We start from the raw sequence: 10,575 nt of genomic DNA on the forward strand, positions 1-10,575 counted from the left end.
AAGTAGGCTAGTTGAGAACAAGTTCTCATTTGCAACTGCGACATGGCCAAGATAAAGCATAGCAATTCGACACACAACAACACAGAGTTACACATGGAATAAACAAAACATACATTCAATAATACAGTAGAACAAAAGAAAACAAAAAGTCTATATACAGTGTGTGCAAATGAGGGAAGATAAGGGAGTTAAGGTTATGAGAATTATGTTCTCAATGTTCATAAACCCAATTAAATTAAACTACTCAGTGTGCAACCCAGGATTTGTAAGAAACTGGTTGAAAGGAATCAGACGGAGGCCCAGCTACGATAGTCAGAAAGTATATTTACGAGAGCGCTGGTTAGTTGTACAAAACCATTCATTTTATACTAGTTTATTTTATACTCTTGCACACAAACATAATTCATACGCACATACATTTGCACACAAACAGTAGGTATCCTACGCACACACTGTCCTGCTACCCAGCCGACAAAGATTAGGGACCGTGAGAATCACTCCCTGTCCTTTCCCAAATCTCTCAGTGGCCCCTAGCCAAGGTCAGCACTGAATCTTGCTCAGACAGTCTGTGTTTAAGACACTTTAGAGACATATTGTACAGTTTATATTGTTTTACCCTAATTTTGACTAAAACTACACACCTTATTAATTATACTTTTACTGACTACACCTAAACAAACCCATCAGATAATAAATGTATGATTCTAATCAATTTCATACAGTTATATGGTTTCAGAGTGGGAATTATTTCATCATTATCTTTCAACATTTATATTACTTTAACAAATATAGCAATTAAACACTGGAATGGTAGATGTGCAGAAGATGAATGTGCAAGTAGATATACTGGGGTGCAAAGGAGCAAGATAAATAAATAAATACAGTATGGGGGTGAGGTAGGTAGATAGATGGGCTGTTTACAGATGGGCTATGTACAGGTGCAGTGATCTGTGAGCTGCTCTGACAGCTGGTGCTTAAAGCTAGTGAGGGAGATATGAGTCTCCAGCTTCAGAGATTTTTGCAGTTCGTTCCAGTCATTGGTAGCAGAGAACTGGAAGGAAAGACGACCAAAGGAGGAATTGGCTTTGGGCGTGACCAGTGAGATATACCTGCTGGAGTGCGTGCTACGAGTGGGTGCTGCTATGGTGACCAGTGAGCTGAGATAAGGCGGGGCTTTACCTAGCAGAGACTTGTAGATAACCTGTAGCCAGTGGGTTTGGCGACGAGTTTGAAGCGAGGGCCAAACCACGTCGCAATCGTCGTACAGGTCGTACAGGTCGTACAGGTCGCAATGATGGGTAGTGTATGGGGCTTTGGTGACAAAACGGATGGCACTGTGATAGATTGTGAAAGGAATGTAGGAGAATATAACAGAATAGATCTGGTCAAAGATAATACGAAGAAAAAATTGTATTGAATATTTATTGATACCATTTGAAAGGAAACATTTTGAAGTTTGTGGAAATGTTTAAGGAATGTGGGCGAATATAATACATTAGATCTATTAAAAGATAATACAAAGAAAGAAACTAACTTTTTTGTGAAATGCAAGAGAAATGCCATAATGTATTATTCCAGCCCAGGTGCAATTTAGATGTTGTCCACTAGATGGCAGCAGTGTATGTGCAACGTTTTAGACTGATCCAATGCACCATTGCATTTCTGTTAAAAATGTTGTATCAAGACTGCTCAAATGTGCCTAATATGTTCATTAAAATAACTTTTCACGTTCAAAATTATTCACTCTCCTCAAACAATAGCATGGTATTCTTTCACTGTAATAGCTACTGTAAATTGGACAGTGCAGTTAGATTAACAAGAATTTAAGCTTTCTGCCAATATCAGATATGTCTATGTCCTGGGAATTTTTCTTGTTACTTACAACCTCATGCTAATCGCATTAGCCTACGTTAGCTCAACCGTCCCGTGGAAAGGACACCGATCCTGAAGAAGTTACCAGGCATGGTCTTCTTCACTGCCCATTTACCAAGACAACAAAAAATCTAAACACAGTAAAAGCCTATCAACACAGGAACTACAAATGATAAGATACCCATTAAAAAGTGACCCATAACATTTCCAAATTTCCCAGTGGACCATTTACCCATCCTGGTCAGAACATCATCGTCACTAGGGCTGAGAGTTTTAGATTGGTCTACTCATTGAACCAAACAACTCTCTCATGGATTTGGGTTTAGACAAAATTAACACCGCAGTCTCGTTTGGGGACACTTTTCTACCTAAGTCTCGAACAAACTTTACCCACGTGTTGACAGGGCCGGCTTCACCCACACAAAACAAGTAGTGTGGATAGAGCCAACACGGTCAACCACCAACGACCACATGCTGTCGTCTTCCCTCTCTTAAACCCCTAAGGGTTTGTTTATTTACAACATAACCTTGCTGATCATGTAAAACAGTTGTTTCTTCAGGGCTTTGGTCTTTCCCTTCACCTTTTTCAAGTCTTTGGTCTCAACTCACATCTGCTTCTGCAGCTTGTTTCAGGCTGTGTCTGGCTCCATCATCTCATGTGGGCTGAACACCTTCTGGCAGTGGGACAGGGCCTTTACTGAACTCTGACTGCCGTTGGTGTTGCCATGGTTACCTTGAATGGTCCCATCCATCTTGGCTGGTTTCATTTTCTCTTGTGGACCCGGATTTTGACCCAGTCTCCAACCTCCACAGTCAGGTAGTCGGGGTCCTCACCTGGTACCTCCTCATGAGCTTTCCTAGTGTGAGAGTGGAGAGATCTGACAATAGTAGTTAGCTTTTTCATGTACTCCAAGTGTTCTACTTCAGCTAGAGTGAGGTCTATTTGATTGGTCAGTCAGTCTGTGTGCGGGAACATTCACGGGTCTTCCTGTCAACATTTCATGTGGTGTACACCCCAGGCCTTTATTAACACTACTGCAAATTTTCATTAACACCAATGGTAAACAATCCACCCAATATTTCTTGGTGGAGTAGCATGCCTTAGCTAACCCTTGTTTAATGGATTGCTTAGCTCTCTCGGTAACCCCATTACTCTGGGGGTGGTAGATGGACAAAAACTTCTGGTCCACTCCCATCATTATGGCTACCTGCTTCACTACATCACCAGTGAAGTGGGTACCATTGTCTGCAGATAAAACCTCAGGAACACCAAATCTAGGTATTATCTCCCTCACTAGTAGCTTTGCTACTGTCTTAGCATCACAGTGTGTGGTGGGAAATGCCTCCACCCACCTGGTGAACCTGTCAATAAGGACTAAACAGTACCTTTTCCTTTCTTTTCGTTCTGCAAGATCTATAAAATCCATGGCAAGATGGACAAATGGTCCTCTTGGATTAGGGAAATTACCTGGTTTCAGATGTGTTCCTTTGGCAATGTTAAATTGCATGCACGTAGCACATTGACAAAACCAATCCAAAGAAATTGCCTCTATCATATCCCCCCTTGACAAATGGGCCATACCATGGGCCACTTGGCAAACAGAGGCGATAAGACAAGCTGGCAGACACGGTCAGCCAGACAGTCTGTCTCCAAATTTTAGAAACAGGGGAAAGTTTACAACCTCACTGTTGCCATAGCAAATGAGAACCAACATCCAAAGCCTGTTTAGATGCCAAATCAGTGTCTTTCCCAGCAGTAGCAGAGAAGAACATGGAGTGGCTATGACACTTTGAGGCAGCCAATTTAGCAGCCTCATCTGCCATGGTGTTACCCATACTCACAAAATCTTTCCCCCCGTGTGAGCAGCAACCTTCACAATAGCCAAAGCAGAGGGCAGCATCATAGCCTCCAAGAGATCTAAAACCATAGTTCTATTACGAATAGGACTTCCACAAGCATTGTGAAAACCCCTACTCCTCCAGACACTACACCAGGAGAGACAACCCCCTATTGCATAAGCAGAATCAGAGAAAATTGTAACCCTTTCCCCTTCTCCCATTTTACAGGCAGTGGTTAGTGCCAAAGGTTCAGCCTGTTGAGCTGAGAAAGTATCTGGTAATGGTTGTTGTGTGTGAGTGGTTCTATCAACTGTCACAATACCAAACCCTGCATGTTTCTTCCCTGTAGTTTGATCTATATATGCAGAACCATCAACGAAAAGCTCCAAGTCAGCATCAGTCAGTGCAGTGTCAGAGAGGTCAGGCCTAGCCTCACAGTCAAGTTCAATCTGTTTTTCACATTCGTGGGGCGTACCCCCTGTCCATTCTGCCAGGAGGGCAGCAGGATTAACAGTGGAACACCTCTTAATAGCAATATTGGGTTGTGTCGGTAGGGTCTCCTAGCCACAAAGCATTGCGGCAGTAAGGCGCGAGTTCTTTTGGTTCAGGAGTGCCATCACACTGTGAGACACATAGAGGGTGGCTTTATGCATTAACACGAAAGTAGTACTCTTTTCAATCGCATATGCTGTCGCAGCAAGACTTCTATCACATGGATGCATACCCCTCACTACATTATCCAATCTGGTAGAGTAGTAAGCACAGGGTTTATGCTGTCCACTTGATTATTGTGTAACAACAACTGAGACAAACCACCCTTTTTCAGCTACAAAGATGACAATTATTTTGTTATAGTCAGGCAACCCAAGGGCTGGAGCACTAGCCAGTGCTTTCTTCAAATCTTCAAATGCCTTTATTTGATCCGTGCTCCAGGTCAGGAATTCAGACGGCCGTCCGCTGCACATCTCTCTCAGTGGTCTTGCACAGATCCAGGGGCCTCTTCATTGCTGATCGTCAAGAAAATAGGAACTGTTGGTGTTCTGATTTCCTTGTGGCCAGACACCTCCTCTTCCCCCTCTCTGTGGTTGATTTCCTCCGCGTCCTCCTTGGTGGCCAGGACCAGGCTGGTAACCTCCTTGTGCCTGCTGGGGAGGTCCTCCATCGGTTTGGGGTTGCTGCTGATATCCACCTTGTTGTTGGTATCCTCCTCTGTTTCCTCCTCTGAAATTTCCTCTCCCTCTTCGGTTCACTCCAGGTGTTGTAGCCCATCCTTGATATTGAGGATTTTGTGGACATTGGTTCCTCATGTGTCCAAATTGTCCACACCCCCAGCATTGCATAGGTAGCATTCTGGGTGAATGTGGGCCCCATGGTTGTGGGTTCCCATAGGTCTGAGGGGGAAATTGTACAAAGGGCACTATGGGCCGTGGTTGCGGCACAAGTCCACTTGGGGGCGCTGTAGGAGCAGGAGTGTTTCCTAGAGGGGTTGACGAGGACCCGGGGGACCCTTATTCCACAATTCGCCAATTACTGAAACTTTTTTTCTCCATCTCGTTCTATTCTTTTTTTTCGTTTGTAGACTCTCACCCTCTTTCTTCTCCTTCTTCATCTCCTTTCATTAGTTCCCCCTTAATAATGACCTTTGTACCAGTAGCTATTAAAGGGTATAAACCTTCTCTCACTTCCACACCTCCTTCTTTATCTTCGTAAGGTGGTGGAGCTGTAGGGTGAAGGGGCCCACATCCTGGGTCTCTCTTTTTCCCTTGTTCCGCCACCCTTTGACTCTTCAACTGTTTCAACTGACTTTGAGCTGAAAACGTCTGTCCTTCAGTCCGAATTAGTCCCAATATAGTGGCTGACAGTATGGTAACCTTATTACTCTTCTTCTTACTGGCTTGCCTTCCCTTGACTATGTCACTTATCACATCACACTTAGTCTTATCAAATGTTCCTGTGACCAGATGTCTGTACTTTTCTTCTTTGTTTGTCCATTTATTCCATTTCCAAAAGAGTCCAGGTCGATTTTCAAGTAGGAATAATTGTCCTGTAAATATTGTTTACATTGGTGTGGGACCCACTGTCTCTGCACTGCCTTTGGTTGAATCTGTCATGGTGCCCCGTGATTTGGTTTTAATCAGGTTCTATGTAATGTGGACTGAGTGACTTATCTGTATGGTACTGTAGAAAAACCCAATTATATCCCCGTATACGGGTAGTAGAACCTAACATAGGATGATATACCCAACGTTTTCTCTAACCCCTCTTCTTCTTTAGTTTCATTACATTTATTCACTACCCACGCTACTGTAAATGGTTCAATATATGTGTGGTAAATCACCAAAATTGGTTTCAATTGTATTTTAACTTCAGTACGGGGGTCTCCCTGTCTCCTCTCTTGTGGATGTAATGGAAGAGTAAACTTACATGTCTTTCCCAACACGCAATATCCCTTCTTGCACTAATCTTAAAGACTTGTTGTCTATACCATACATAAATCCAGTGTCTTCCCTCAGGTAAGAACACCATACATAAAACCAGTGTCTTCCCTCAGGTAAGAACACCATACATAAATCCAGTGTCTTCCCTCAGGTAAGAACACCATACATAAATCCAGTGTCTTCCCTCAGGTAAGAACACCATACATAAATCCAGTGTCTTCCCTCAGGTAAGAACACCATACATAAATCCAGTGTCTTCCCTCAGGTAAGAACACCATACATAAATCCAGTGTCTTCCCTCAGGTAAGAACACCATACATAAATCCAGTGTCTTCCCTCAGGTAAGAACACCATACATAAAACCAGTGTCTTCCCTCAGGTAAGAACACCATACATAAATCCAGTGTCTTCCCTCAGGTAAGAACACCATACATAAATCCAGTGTCTTCCCTCAGGTAAGAACACCATACATAAATCCAGTGTCTTCCCTCAGGTAAGAACACCATACATAAATCCAGTGTCTTCCCTCAGGTAAGAACACCATACATAAATCCAGTGTCTTCCCTCAGGTAAGAACACCATACATAAATCCAGTGTCTTCCCTCAGGTAAGAACACCATACATAAAACCAATGTCTTCCCTCAGGTAAGAACACCATACATAAAACACTTTCAATCACTTGTCACCCAGTACCTCAGTACTGACTTGGTTCATCCTGATGTTTTAAGATTGCTTGCATTGCATTCATCTGCTTGTAGGTGTTGGACAGTCCAGAGATGTAGCTGAGCCCTGAGGGCCCATCTACAGGTGGTTCATCACCTCTCCGGCTCCTCTCCCCAACGCACAGGCCCTTCTCGCAGGCTTGTTGCATGAATGCAACAATGTCATAATCTTATTGACCAGACAGAATAAGATAGAAACACTACACATACTGAGACAGAGGGGCGCTGTTTTGTTCGCTCGAATGCTTTCTCAGGTGAGATACATTCAGCCCCTTGCGAATTGAAGAACATTTATGAAACACATAAATGGTAACATTATGGTAACATTTTTGGGGGGGAAGCCTGGCTTCCCTTGGCATCCATTAATACCCCCGAATGGGATTTGACCTTGCAGCCAACATATGCTGATGCAGTGGAGTAGATCCCTTTAGTGGATCACGCCACCACTCTGGGCTTAGCAGTACAGTACAGTACACACCATGCAAGATGCAAAAAATGCGTCCAAGGCTTTGACATTGTGATGTTGGGTGAATCAGCCCTGAAGAGCCACATGAAGGGGAAGGAATACAAAGCTGCAGCCCGGGCTGGCACTAGTTCTACATTACGTGACTTTTTTACCGACAACAACCTCCAGAGCTTCGGCAGCAACATCACAACCAGCAGCACAATCAAACCATCAGGTAAAGAAACGTTTCAAACATGAATTAGTTGTCTGTATAGCTACGTAAAAATGACGAAAAGAGCTAGCTAGTTAGCCTGCTAGCTAATGGAACTGAAGCTGAATTATTAAACGATTTCTAGATAACTGTAGAACTGTATCTATGCCTCCTTCAAATCAAGTGATCTGGGATAGCGAGTGTGATGAATGATTTGGGCAAAATTATGCTAGCCAGCAAAGGTTTATTATGTATGTTCAATGATAATATAAGTACAGGAATTGGTTTGAAGTGGAAATTAAAATACATGCAATATGTAGCATAGGCTGTCGGTTTAAGGGTTAAAGATTAAATGTAAGAGGTAGTTGGATATAAATGTCAAGTAAAGGGATAGTCCATTACAAATACAACCTAACATGAGCTGAATTTGATCATTTTAGGGTGTTGTGGACATCTTTTCAGAAAGAATGAGACACCACGGTAATACTGAGAAAAGTTCAGAATTGTTATTCGTTTTCTTTCATGCAGAATCCTCAACCCGAGTCCTCTTCAAAACTCTCTTCATGAATCCGAAACAACGATTTCATGGCATGCAGAGATCCTATGGACAATGAAGTGTCGTCTCCCACTACTCCTGCAAGTGCAGATGACAACACCACAATTTCCCACTCGATGTTTCCAGACAGTATTATAGCAAAGTCATATGCCTGTGGGGAGGAGACAGCCTCAAGATCAATCACAGTCTTGCACCTTACTTGCAGCACCACCTCCTGGACAAGCTGCAAAATAACATTTTACATTTGAGTAATTTAGCAGACGCTCTTATTCAGAGCGACTTACAGTAGTGAGCGGATACATTTTTCGTAACTGTCCCCCGTGGGAATCAAATTCACAACCCTGACGTGGCAAGCGCCATGCTCTGCCAACTGAGCCACACGGGACTGTAATGTGCTGCTTTTTGACGAATCGCAGAACAAACCACTTCAGCTTGTTGGATTCGGGCTAAACTTTGAACATTGAGATATTAAAGACATGATAGATCAGATGCATAGTATAATAAAGGAGTGAGATCTGTAGAAAGACAGTGGCTGTGGAATGTGCTGAGTGGACGGGAGAGAGTCACACGAGTGCGATAGGTGATACGAGAGGACATCTGTGGATTAGGCGAAGAAGGGGTTGAGGTGAGGAGGTCAGGTCAGGTCAGATCCCCTGAAGGGAGAAATAATTGTTATATTATCCTGTTACCCTCTTACTGTCGAACCATAAGATGTAAGGATTGGAGAGAAGGAGGGGTGTCTAAAGTGGAGTATATATATTTGTGATGGTGAGAAATATTTTTTGTTGTTGTCTGAATTACAGCTGTAACGACCCTTTGGAAAGAATTCAACTTGGTTGAGCTTCTCTAGTGTCCGTGAATTATTTACTCTGAAAAATGAGAACCTAACAAGCTAAAGCAAATGGATGTCCACGTAAGGTTTTTAAACCCCACAACCAACAAGGTTACACTACCTGGACTCATCTTTCATGGGACATGGCTCAGCAAAGGACTGTCCTTCACAGAGTTGACATATAAACTTAACACGTTTCACCTCCTACAAATGTCGATGTTTGGACCAAATGTTAACCACAAGTTTTACAGAGAATTCATATCTATTGCAGAAGCCACAGACAGAGAGATAATTGACATTGAAACATGTTCCTTGCAGTGTTCACAATTCGTTTCGAAATGCATTTGACTTCATAGACTGGGACATGGTGTCTGAAGTCTCTCGTTGGTTTATCTTGATCAGCAAAGACAAGCAATGACACAAGTATTTAGTGAATATGTTAGTTCAACAATGCTCTGCAGTCATCCCAGTATCCCAGTACCTTTTGAGTTGAAAGCTCTTATGAATGAAAGGTGTGTGGTGTGAAAAGGATTGTGATAGAACTTCATTTCTAATTAAGTGTTTCGTATCTGTGCCAGTGCCCAGACTCCTGTATTTGTCAACACATGGTTCCAAATTTGTACTGAACAAAAATATAAATGTAACATGCAACAATTTCAAAGATTTTACTGAGTTACAGTTCATATAAGGAAATCAGTCAATTGAAATAAATGCATTAGGCCCTAATCTATGGATTTCACATGACTGGGAATACAGATATGCATCTGTTGGTCTCAGATACCTTGGACATTCCTGCATTCAGCATGCCAATTGCGTGCTTCCTCAAAACTTGAGACATCTGTGGCATTGTGTTGTGTGACAAAAACTGCACATTTTAGAGTGGCCTTTTATTGTCCCCAGCACAAGGTGCATCTGTGTAAGGATCATGCCGTTTAATCAGCTTCTTGATATGCCACAGGTGTCAGGTGGATGGATTAATATTGGCAAAGGAGAAATGCTCACTAACAAGGATGTAAACAAATTTGTGCACAACATGTGTGCGAAATAAGCTTTTTGTGTCTATGGAGAATTTCTGGGATATTTTATTTCAGCTCATGAAACAAGGAGCCATGATTGGCTGAGATAATGGATGGGCTGAACATACCGGGAGATGAGTTTGGATTCGTCTGTCTATAACGTGAGCTGCTCCGTATGTGTTGATAGTCCTTTCTACCGGGCCATTTTTGAAAGATATGACGTTAGTCCTCAAGAACTACAAAAGTATTGCTACTTTTCTCTACGACATTGATGCCCTGAATTTAGCACGCACTATCGACAGACCAGTTGGAAAACGTGATGGGCTGCTTTCTGCACGTGCCACGGTCAGTGTGAACCGGAGTGACTTGACACAACGCTGTCCAAACAAAATGTAGCTACAAACAAAACTGAGTTAAATGGTTCCAGTCTACCGTAAAGCGTTCATCCATGTATACGGCTAAGAGTCTAGCTACATTTTCAGATATTATACATTTCTAATTTACTCAAAGTCATTTTCATTGCAAGTTAAAGCGTACTGTTAACTAGCTAGCTAGCGAACGTTAGCTTGCTGGCTCGCTAGCTAATGGTATGTGTATGATCTGTGTAGTAATATTATTTAAATCAGAAATTCATTTGGATTGCT

The sequence above is a fragment of the Salvelinus namaycush genome, chromosome 1 (assembly GCF_016432855.1).
Source record: "Salvelinus namaycush isolate Seneca chromosome 1, SaNama_1.0, whole genome shotgun sequence".
Taxonomy (NCBI): Eukaryota; Metazoa; Chordata; class Actinopteri; order Salmoniformes; family Salmonidae; genus Salvelinus; species Salvelinus namaycush.